The 10,260-nt window shown below is 41.8% G+C and overlaps 1 pseudogene; it reads right to left on the bottom strand.

Moving 5' to 3' along the window:
• Window positions 1-3,498: 3,498 nt before the first annotated feature.
• Window positions 3,499-6,565, bottom strand: LOC113898794 (annotated as a pseudogene).
• Between the last annotated feature and the right edge of the window lie 3,695 nt (window positions 6,566-10,260).

The raw sequence follows: 10,260 nt of genomic DNA, 5'->3' as shown, positions 1-10,260 counted from the left end.
CTCTTATATTATGGAGGGGACAAGAGGACTCTCCTTTACTTAAAGTTAACTGAGTCACTTTGCTGTACACCTGAAACTAACACGCATGCGTACTCAGTCGTGTCTGACTCTATTTGACCCTCTGGACTGTAGCCTACCAAGCTCCTCTGTGCCATTTCTTCCTCCAGGGGATCTTCCTGACCCAAATATTCACCCTGTGTCTGCTGTGGCTCCTGCATTGGCAGGCAGATTCTTTACCACTGAGCCACCAGGGAAGCCCACACCCAAAATTAACACAATGTTGTAAATCAACTATACTCCAATACAAAATAAAAATTTAACTTTCTAAAAAATATAGTTAACTGATTGTAAACATAAACCACACCTACAAGTACCATCACAGAAACATCTACATCAGTGTTTGACCAAACACACAAGTAGCACTGCCTAGCCAAGTTGGCATATCAAATTAACCATCACAAGGTTATTCTTTGTTACAAACATTAATACAAGGTTGTATTCTTTGTTACAAACATCAATTCCTTCCCATCCTAGCCACATCCTAGCAAATATACTTTTCTACTCTATGAATTGACTACATGACTTGCTTTGGCAAACAGCACATTTTGTGATGCATATTTCAGTGTGATTTTGTGGTTTGATTCAGCTCAGTCTGGCTCTTCCCCATTGTCATGAGAATGGGTTTGTTCCATAGAAAACTATCTCTTTTATTTTTGATCCCAGAGTTAAGACAGTCTGTAGAGCAAACCAAAATTTAAACCCCAGCCTGGATCAGAGCTGAAGCATGAAGCAAAGCCACCATCATTAACCCACAGCCACTGACCTGTAAAATAAGGAAAAATAAAACCTTATTTCTTTCATAAACTACTGAGATTTGAGAATTGTTACATAGAAAAAAAGCACTAGTAAGCTGACATAGAGGATATGTTTGCAAAACTTGCCACATTTTGATAGCCTATGGCATTGTATCCAATCCATTTATGTTACCAATGACAAATACACATTTGCTGATTCTTACCTGGATACACAGTCTGGACTCTGACGTAGAAACTTTATCATTGACAAATCAAAGGTCAGATCAGATCAGATCAGCTGCTCAGTCGTGTCCGACTCTTTGCGACCCCATGAATCGCAGCACGCCAGGCCTCCCTGTCCATCACCAACTCCCGGAGTTCACTCAGACTCATGTCCATCGAGTCAGTGATGCCATCCAGCCATCTCATCCTCTGTCGTCCCCTTCTCCTCCTGCCCCCAATCCCTCCCAGCATCAGAGTCTTTTCCAATGAGTCAACTCTTCCCATGAGGTGGCCAAAGTACTGGAGTTTCAGCTTTAGCATCATTCCTTCCAAGAAATCCCAGGGCTGATCTCCTTCAGAATGGACTGGTTGGATCTCCTTGCAGTCCAAGGGACTCTCAAGAGTCTTCTCCAACACCACAGTTCAAAAGCGTCAATTCTTCGGCGCTCAGCCTTCTTCACAGTCCAACTCTCACATCCATACATGACCACAGGAAAAACCATAGCCTTGACTAGATGAACCTTTGTTGGCAAAGTAATGTCTCTGCTTTTGAATGTGCTATCTATGGTCATAACTTTCCTTCCAAGGAGTAAGCGTCTTTTAATTTCATGGCTGCAGTCACCATCTGCAGTGATTTTGGAGACCCAAAAAATAAAGTCTGACACTGTTTCCACTGTTTCCCCATCCATTTCCCATGAAGTGGTGGGACTGGATGCCATGATCTTCATTTTCTGAATGCTGAGCTTTAAGCCAACTTTTTCACTCTCCTCTTTCACTTTCATCAAGAGGCTTTTTAGTTCCTCTTCACTTTCTGCCTTAAGGGTGGTGTCATCTGCGTATCTGAGGTTATTGTTATTTCTCTCAGCAATCTTGATTCCAGTTTGTGTTTCTTCCAGTCCAGCGTTTCTCATGATGTACTCTGCATATAAGTTAAATAAACAGAGTGACAATATACAGCCTTGACAAACTCCTTTTCCTGTTTGGAACCAGTCTGTTATTCCATGTCCAGTTCTAACTGTTGCTTCCTGACCTGCATATGGGTTTCTCAAGAGGCAGGTCAGGTGGTCTGGTATTCCCAGCTCTTGAAGAATTTTCCACAGTTTATTGTGATCCACACACTCAAAGGCTTTGGTATAGTCAATAAAGCGGAAATAGATGTTTTTCTGGAACTCTCTTGCTTTTTCCATGATCCAGCGGATGTTGGCAATTTGATCTCTGGTTCCCCTGCCTTTTCTAAAACCAGCTTGAACATCAGGAAGTTCACGGTTCACATATTGCTGAAGCCTGGCTTGGAGAATTCTGAGCATTACTTTACTAGCGTGTGAGATGAGTGCAATTGTGCGGTAGTTTGAGCATTCTTTGGCATTGCCTTTCTTTGGGATTGGAATGAAAACTGACCTTTTCCAGTCCTGTGGCCACTGCTGAGTTTTCCAAATTTGCTGGCATATTGAGTGCAGCACTTTCACAGCATCATCTTTCAGGATTTGGAATAGCTCAACTGGAATTCCATCACCTCCACTAGCTTTGTTCATAGTGATGCTTTCTAAGGCCCATTTGACTTCACATTCCAGGATGTCTGGCTCTAGGTCAGTGATCACACCATTGTGATTATCTGGGTCGTGAAGATCTTTTTTGTACAGTTCTTCTGTGTATTCTTGCCATCTCTTCTTAATATCTTCTGCTTCTGTTAGGTCCATTTCTGTCCTTTATCGAGCTCATCTTTGCATGAAATGTTCCTTTGGTATCTCTGATTTTCTTGAAGAGATCCCTAGTCTTTCCCATTCTGTTGTTTTCCTCTATTTCTTTGCATGATCGCTGAAGAAGGCTTTCTTATCTCTTCTTGCTATTCTTTGGAACTCTGCATTCAGATGTTTATATCTTTCCTTTTCTCCTTTGCTTTTCGCTTCTCTTCTTTTCACAGCTATTTGTGAGGCCTCCCCAGACAGCCATTTTGCTCTTTTGCATTTCTTTTCTATGGGAATTGTCTTGATCCCTGTCTCCTGTACAATGTCACAAATCTCATTCTATAGTTCATCAGGCACTTATCTATCAGATCTAGGCCCTTAAATCTATTTCTCAGTTCCACTGTATAATCATAAGGGATTTGATTTAGGTCATACCTGAATGGTCTAGTGGTTTTCCCTACTTTCTTCAATTTCAGTCTGAATTTGGCAATAAGGGGTTCATGGTCTGAGCCACAGTCAGCTCCTGGTCTTGTTTTTGTTGGCTGCAAAGAATATAATCAATCTGATTTTGGTGTTGACCATCTGATGATGTCCATGTATAGAGTCTTCTCTTGTATTGTTGGAAGAGGGTGTTTGTTATGACCAGTGCATTTTTTTGGCAAAACTCTATTAGTCTTTGCCCTGCTTCATTCCGTATTCCGAGACCAAATTTGCCTGTTACTCCAGGTGTTTCTTGACTTCCTACTTTTGCAATCCAGTCCCCTATAATGAAAAGGACATCTTTTTTGGGTGTTAGTTCTAAAAGGTCTTGTAGGTCTTCATAGAACCATTCAACTTCAGCTTCTTCAGCGTTACTGGTTGGGGCATAGACTTGGATTACTGTGATATTGAATGGTTTGCCTTTGAAATGAACAGAGATCATTCTGTCATTTTTGAGATTGCATTCAAGTACTGCAATCTGGACTCTTTTGTTGACCATGATGGCTACTCCATTTCGTCTAAGGGATTCCTGCCTGCAGTAGTAGATTTAATGGTCATCTGAGTTAAATTCACCCATTCCAGTCCATTTTGGTTTTCTGATTCCTAGAATGTCAACATTCACTCTTGCCATCTCCTGTTTGACCACTTCCAATTTGCCTTGATTCATGGACCTGACGTTCCAGGTTCCTATGCAATATTGCTCTTTACAGCTTTGGACCTGGCTTCTATCACCAGTCACATCCACAGCTGGGTATTGTTTTTGTTTTGGCTCCATCCCTTCATTCTTTCTGGAGTTATTTCTCCACTGATCTCCAGTAGCATATTGGGCACCTAGCGACCCGGGGAGTTCCTCTTTTAGTATCCTATCATTTTGCCTTTTCATACTGTTCATGGGGTTCTCAAGGCAAGAATACTGAAGTGGTTTGCCATTCCTTTCTCCAGTGGACCACATTCTGTCAAATCTCTCCACCATGACCCGCCCATCTTGGGTTGCCCCATGGGCATGGCTTAGTTTCATTGAGTTAGACAAGGCTGTGGTCCTAGTGTGATTAGATTGACTAGTTTTCTGTGAGTATGGTAGAACTACTTAAAATTTATTCAGGACTTACTATGTTTCAGGCAATCTTCTGTGCCCAGGATACACAAATGTGAATGTGATACAATTTCTCTGTTTGGAAGCCAACAGGCTAGTATGGAAAACTGTACATGCTAATGTGCAGAATAAGGGGAGCATGACATTAAATTCTACCTTGTGAATTACAGCAATGTCTCTCAGCTAGCCAAAGACTCCCTCCCATGCCTCAGCACTTACCTTGTGACAACTTTCTTCCAGAGGCTCCTGAGAAAGAGCCTATCCCCTTAAAACCAACATTCATCTAGCTATCTCTTCACAATGCCTTTGTTAAGAGAACACAAGTGAATGACTATAATGCGATCATGATTCAGAATCCTGTCTTTCCTCCTAGTCTGTAAGTATCTCATGAAATTCAAATCTGAATATTGCTTCTCAACATTCGGAGCTGTCCATCACCAGTCCCTGTCAATCCCTCAGCCTTATCTCCTCCCACACCCAACAAGAGCATCTCCCTCCATCAAGTTTCTTGCTGCTGCCCCATTGTGCTGCATATGCTGTTTATGCAGAAGCATTCATCTCTCAGCCTCTCACTCATCCTTCTCAACTTGGTGCTGAACTGGAACAGAATTCATATTTCTGTCTTCCTAGCAGGGCTCTGACAATAACAGGCATTAGGGAAAAGGACTGGGAAAGGGAAAGAATCTTGTTCTTTCCTATTTCTCTCTACTTCTGTCAACATCTCAAAGACTTCTTTAACCTGGAAGGAGCAACTAGTTGGTTTCAGTTGCAATAGCAGTTCCAGTTTGCTTTTTTTTTTTTTTTTTAGACTCCCAGAGCCAACTTATCATTCTCCCTCAGAGATACAAGCAGCAGTAGCTCTTCTGAGGTTTGAGTCCTGCCTTCCTGGGGCCACTCCTCTAAACACTCCTCTAAACTCTAATAATACCAACTTCTGTTTGTTCCGCAATCCCGGAGGCAATTGCTGCTTCCTGTGTTTACTGCCTCTAGGATACTTCTTTATCCTCTTATGCCCTTTTAGTTCTCTAGGAGAAGGCAATGGCACCCCACTCCAGTACTCTTGCATGGAAAATCCCATGGACGGAGGAGCCTGGTAGGCTGCAGTCCATGGGGGTGCAAAGAGTTGGACATGACTGAGCGACTTCACTTTCACTTTTCACTTTCATGCACTGGAGAAGGAAATGGCAACCCACTCCAGTGTTCTTGCCTGGAGAATCCCAGGGACGGGAACCTGGTGGGCTGCCATCTATGGGGTTGCACAGAGTTGGACACTACTGAAGTGACTTAGCAATACCTGGCCAGTAACACTTTATAGCACATTCTCCCTGCCAAACAGTGATATGATTCCTGTTACCTGACTGATTCCAGTTGATATACCTTAATACACCATATTTACTCTTCACTCTTGATTTGGTATTACTTTTGCTTTTATTCCATGTTTTCCCCTTAAGCCTCTCACCCTCCCGTACTCTACCCATATGTCCTTGATGAAGATCTCAGTCCCAAACCCCTCTCTCCCTCTGAACTCTCAACAGCATCACTATCACCAGAAAACACACCATCTATGGAATATACCTTGGGGAGGGCTCAGAAAGACTGGTTCAAGAATCAACTCTGCTACTCACTAGGTCTTTCTAAGATTCAGGTCTCTTAAGTATATAAGGAAAGCCCTTCTTTCAGAACTCTGTATTCTAAGTTTCCCATTGGTAAATCTTGTCTTTCCAAGAAGGTTATAGTTCCCTTGAGGCAAAAAGCTTTGCCTGAAACATCTTCAGTACACCCCTTTATCTTTTTTTTTTTTTTGGTTGAGGAAAGTCTGCTGACAGCTTTATTTCTTTGGGGAAGAAAATAAAAATTCACTCAGGAGCTCTTGTGGTGGTTCAAGGCTGGGGGTGGAGGGATAGTGGTGTCCGGTGTCCACTTCTTCACCATTACAGGCTTCTAGTTGCACTGGATAGCCCTGACTCGGCAGATGGCGGCCATGCACAAATCCGTGCAGTACTTGTTCTTATGCCAGATGCTGCTAAGGGTGGCCCCGGCATTCTTGTTGATGGTGGTCCACCTCAAGAAGTGGCCAGTGTGCTCTGGCTGGATCTCCGCTACACCACCATGACCACTTTGCTGTCTGTCACCAGCTACACTCCCACCCTCTTGTAGTGAATGAGCCCATCGTAGCAGGAAGAGTTGTGGGCCTTCAGATTATTGGGTTTCCGTGCTGTATGTCTGTTTGTTGTCTTGATCAAGAAGCTGTAGCAGTTCCGCACGACCATCCATTGCAGATGCACAGACATGGTTGTGGCAGTGGGAGATATAAAGAGCCACCCCTTTATCTATGCCAAGTCTGGCATCATTTTGCAGGCTAAGCACACAGAGGCTCTCTAAATCCTTTCTAACTAAAATCTCAGAATTTGTGTAAACCATATTTTCAAATCGGTGGTCTGGGAACGAAATTCTGTCCACAAATATGATTTGTTTGGCCTACATTGTATTTTTGCTAACTAGCTGCTATGATCTGCCAATTGAGAAATTTTATATACAAATCTAAAATGTATCCTTTAGTTTTCACAGATGAGAAAATGTGTGATGAGGAGTTAAAGCAAAGTATCCAATGTCAAGGACTCTATCAGGAGTAAAATGGTCACTCAAATATGAATGCCTCTTTTGATTTGGGGAGGGGTCCTGAACCTCCTTACTTTTGTAAAATGATACCATAAAGAAGGAGTCAGAAGAGAACCCTATAACAAAGGAAAATTTAAATCCTAAACTATACTTGCCTTTGTCCTTTGCCAAATCCTCTTCTTGATTAATACATGTACAGCAAGTTTTAATACTCTGCATAGTGAGACTGCTTTAACACTTTTTCAATGCAGTGTTATTTTCAAGTAATTATAAATGATCGATGTTTCATTTCATTTGTATTGGCATTCATAATTCACAGAATTCACTGCAATTGATTTTGAAGAAAACTGATACCAAGGTATTTGTTCTCTGTAATGTAAAATTAATAGCAGATGCATAACTGAGGGAAATTTTTTCTTGCTGTTTTCATAGTTACCAAAACTCTTGGATTCTGCTCTCTGTGTTTCTGTCCCACAAGTTACACTGTCTCCCTTACTAATGTGATTGCCTGCAGCATTTAAAAGTAATGGCTACTCTTTCTTAAAACTCTTCCATTGCTTAAATTTTTTTCATTGTAATAGCAGTAGCTGCCATTTACTGAGCACTTACTATGTGCCACACAATGAAGAAGAAAATAGCAACCCACTCCAGTACTCTTGAGTGGAGAATCCCATGGACAGAGGAGCCTGGCAGGCTACAGTCCAGGGGGTCAAAAGAGTTGGACATGACTTGGCGACGAAACCACCACCATTTACTGAGCACTTGCTATGTGCCACACAGTAGATCAAATGCTTGATAAATGCATCTTGATGAATACACAAGAGAAGCGTTCATAGTAACATTATCTCCATTTCACAGAGAAAATCAGCAAAGGCTCAGAGATACATATAGATTGCCTACAATGACACTGCCAGAGTCTGGTGGTGCCAGTGTTCCTGATATAATACTCTCTCTCCATGTTCTTCCTTCCCCTGTTTCCTCTGCTTTTTGCATCCTTAACAAGCCACTCTTCTTCTGCTGGACCCAAATATATTGGTATTTCCCAGGCTTCCATCTTCAGCCATGTCATTGTGAATATAACATGCCAACTGTACATGTTCATCTCAACCTCTCTCATAAGCTCCAATCAGAACATAATTGTAGTTAAAAGTGGGATTTGGAATTCAGCCCCTTCCCAGCTCTATGGTATTAAACAAGGTACTTAATCTTTCCAGGCTTCATTTTCTTATCTAGAAATAGGATAATAGAGCTGATCCCAAGGGTTAGATGAGGTAATGCAGTTAAAACAACTGGCACTTTACTTACATATTCAGTAAGTATTGGCTATTATTTCAAACAGTCTGGATCATCCCAACATAAGTATCCTAATAGCCCTAATAGTCAGACTCAATCTGTTGACAACAGAGACTTCATTTTCTCTTACAAGCTGCCCCTACCCTGCATTCTCTTTCATAGTGAATGGCACTGCCACTCTTCACCAGTTCATTCACATCAGAAGTCTAGGTAACTCCTACACACTTCTAGGGGTGAAATGAAAAACTGCCCTGATTTTTTTATCTAACCTCTAGAATATATCAACCATGCTAATGTAAGAGGGCTCTCTTTCTAAATTTCAAATCTGTTCTCTTTTGCTCACATCATTTAAACTCCCTCAGTGGATCACTGTGATCTGTGGAATGAGGTCCAAATGTCTCATCAGAGCACACACAACCCTTCAATATGCAGTCTCTGGGGACCCTCCTGTCTCACTTTCCACCCACTCCATAACCCAAAGAGATAAAAATACTACTGCTCCCCTGAACAGGCACTAGTCTTTCATGTCTTAGTATGTTGGCAAATGCAGTTTCCAGGCAAAAAAAAAAAAAAAAAAAGTGCCCTCCTGACTAACTCCTTCCTGCTCTTCTAAATGCCACTCACATGCCCTTCTTTCCACCTCTTCAACTGCTCCCAAAGTTTGTTTGGCATCTTCCTCTGGGTGGCCCTAACAGCCTGCCTTTGCCTCTCTCCCTTAGCCCTTTCACAGAGGACGCTCACGGCTGGTTTGCTGCCCGGTCTTACTTCTTAAGAGGCTTCCCAGGCAGCTCAGTGGTAAAGAATCTGTTGCTAATGCAGGAGACACAGAAGACTCGGGTTCGATCCCTGGGTGGGGAAGATCCCCTGGAGGAGGGCATGGCAACTTGCTCCAGTATTCTTGCCTGGAAAATTTCATGGACAAAGGAGCTTGGAAGGCTACACTTTATGGGGTCACAAACAGTTGGACATGACTGAGTTACTGAGCGTGTACACACATGCATGTGACTTATTCAAGTTCCCACAGCTATTCGTATTGTTCAGGCTTATCACAGAACACCAGTTTGGGAGAGTTAAGTGATCCAAACCCATGCCTCAAATAGCCCCCCAGCCTCATATAAATAATTTATTTACTTCTAATTTGTCATGTTCTGGGAAAGATCTTGGATAATTTGGAAAAATACATAAAAGGAATTAGACTTCAGTTTTCTTACAGCTAATGCAGGAATTCTAGATGGTGGATGACAGAGATTATGAGGCTATTGTATGAAAGCCAAGAAGAGACAGGCTAAAATCCCTAGTGAAAGTAATATTTAAAGGTCTGCAGTAACATCTGGTGCATTTTCTGGGAGTGAAATACAAATGTGCCTGCAAGTTACTTGGCAGACAACACAGAAAGGTGGGTAGAAGATAATCTCCAATCACAATGTATAATTAAAAACAAATCAGTGGTTCAGAAGAATTATTTCTGATGCTGAAATCTGAAAGTAAGTTTTCCCATGGGCCTTTGTAAAGGAAAAAATAGAGTAAACAATGGCTTTTTAAAATAATTCTGAGTTTTAGAATGTCATCTTGTATTAATTACTGAATGAAGGCCCAAATCCTAAAAAAACTGAAGTTCAGGAAAATTGTTGGGATTGAGTAGAGGGAAAAATGTTATGGACAACATAGACATCTCTGCTCAAAACAGTCTGTGCGCTTCATGAGGTCAGGCAGCCCCTGCCTGGTCATGTGTTGCTCCTCAGACCTCCATCTACCATAGTGGAGAGGCTCAGTGGTTCAAATGTCCAACAAAACACCATATGAACAAACGTACATTAACAGGTCATACCTCAGTCAGTCAAGCAAGAAAAGTAAAAAGTGAGAAGTTAAATTTTTTCAAAGCAGAACCAGGTTACTGACTGGGATCCCAGCAGACATCAGTTTCAGGCCCTACATCGGTATGCAAAGAATTTGAACAACAGTTTCAGAAGAAACATTTCAAGTTTGTAGTTAATACTAAATTGGAAGAGACAGCAAATAATGAGAAACAAAGCAGGCAGATAAAAGGGTTTTAGACATTTCAAGTACCTACCCA

The sequence above is a fragment of the Bos indicus x Bos taurus genome, chromosome 9, assembly GCF_003369695.1.
Source record: "Bos indicus x Bos taurus breed Angus x Brahman F1 hybrid chromosome 9, Bos_hybrid_MaternalHap_v2.0, whole genome shotgun sequence".
NCBI classification, from domain to species: domain Eukaryota; kingdom Metazoa; phylum Chordata; class Mammalia; order Artiodactyla; family Bovidae; genus Bos; species Bos indicus x Bos taurus.
Note: the sequence above shows the minus strand (reverse complement) of the source record. Positions and strands in the feature narration are given on the sequence as shown.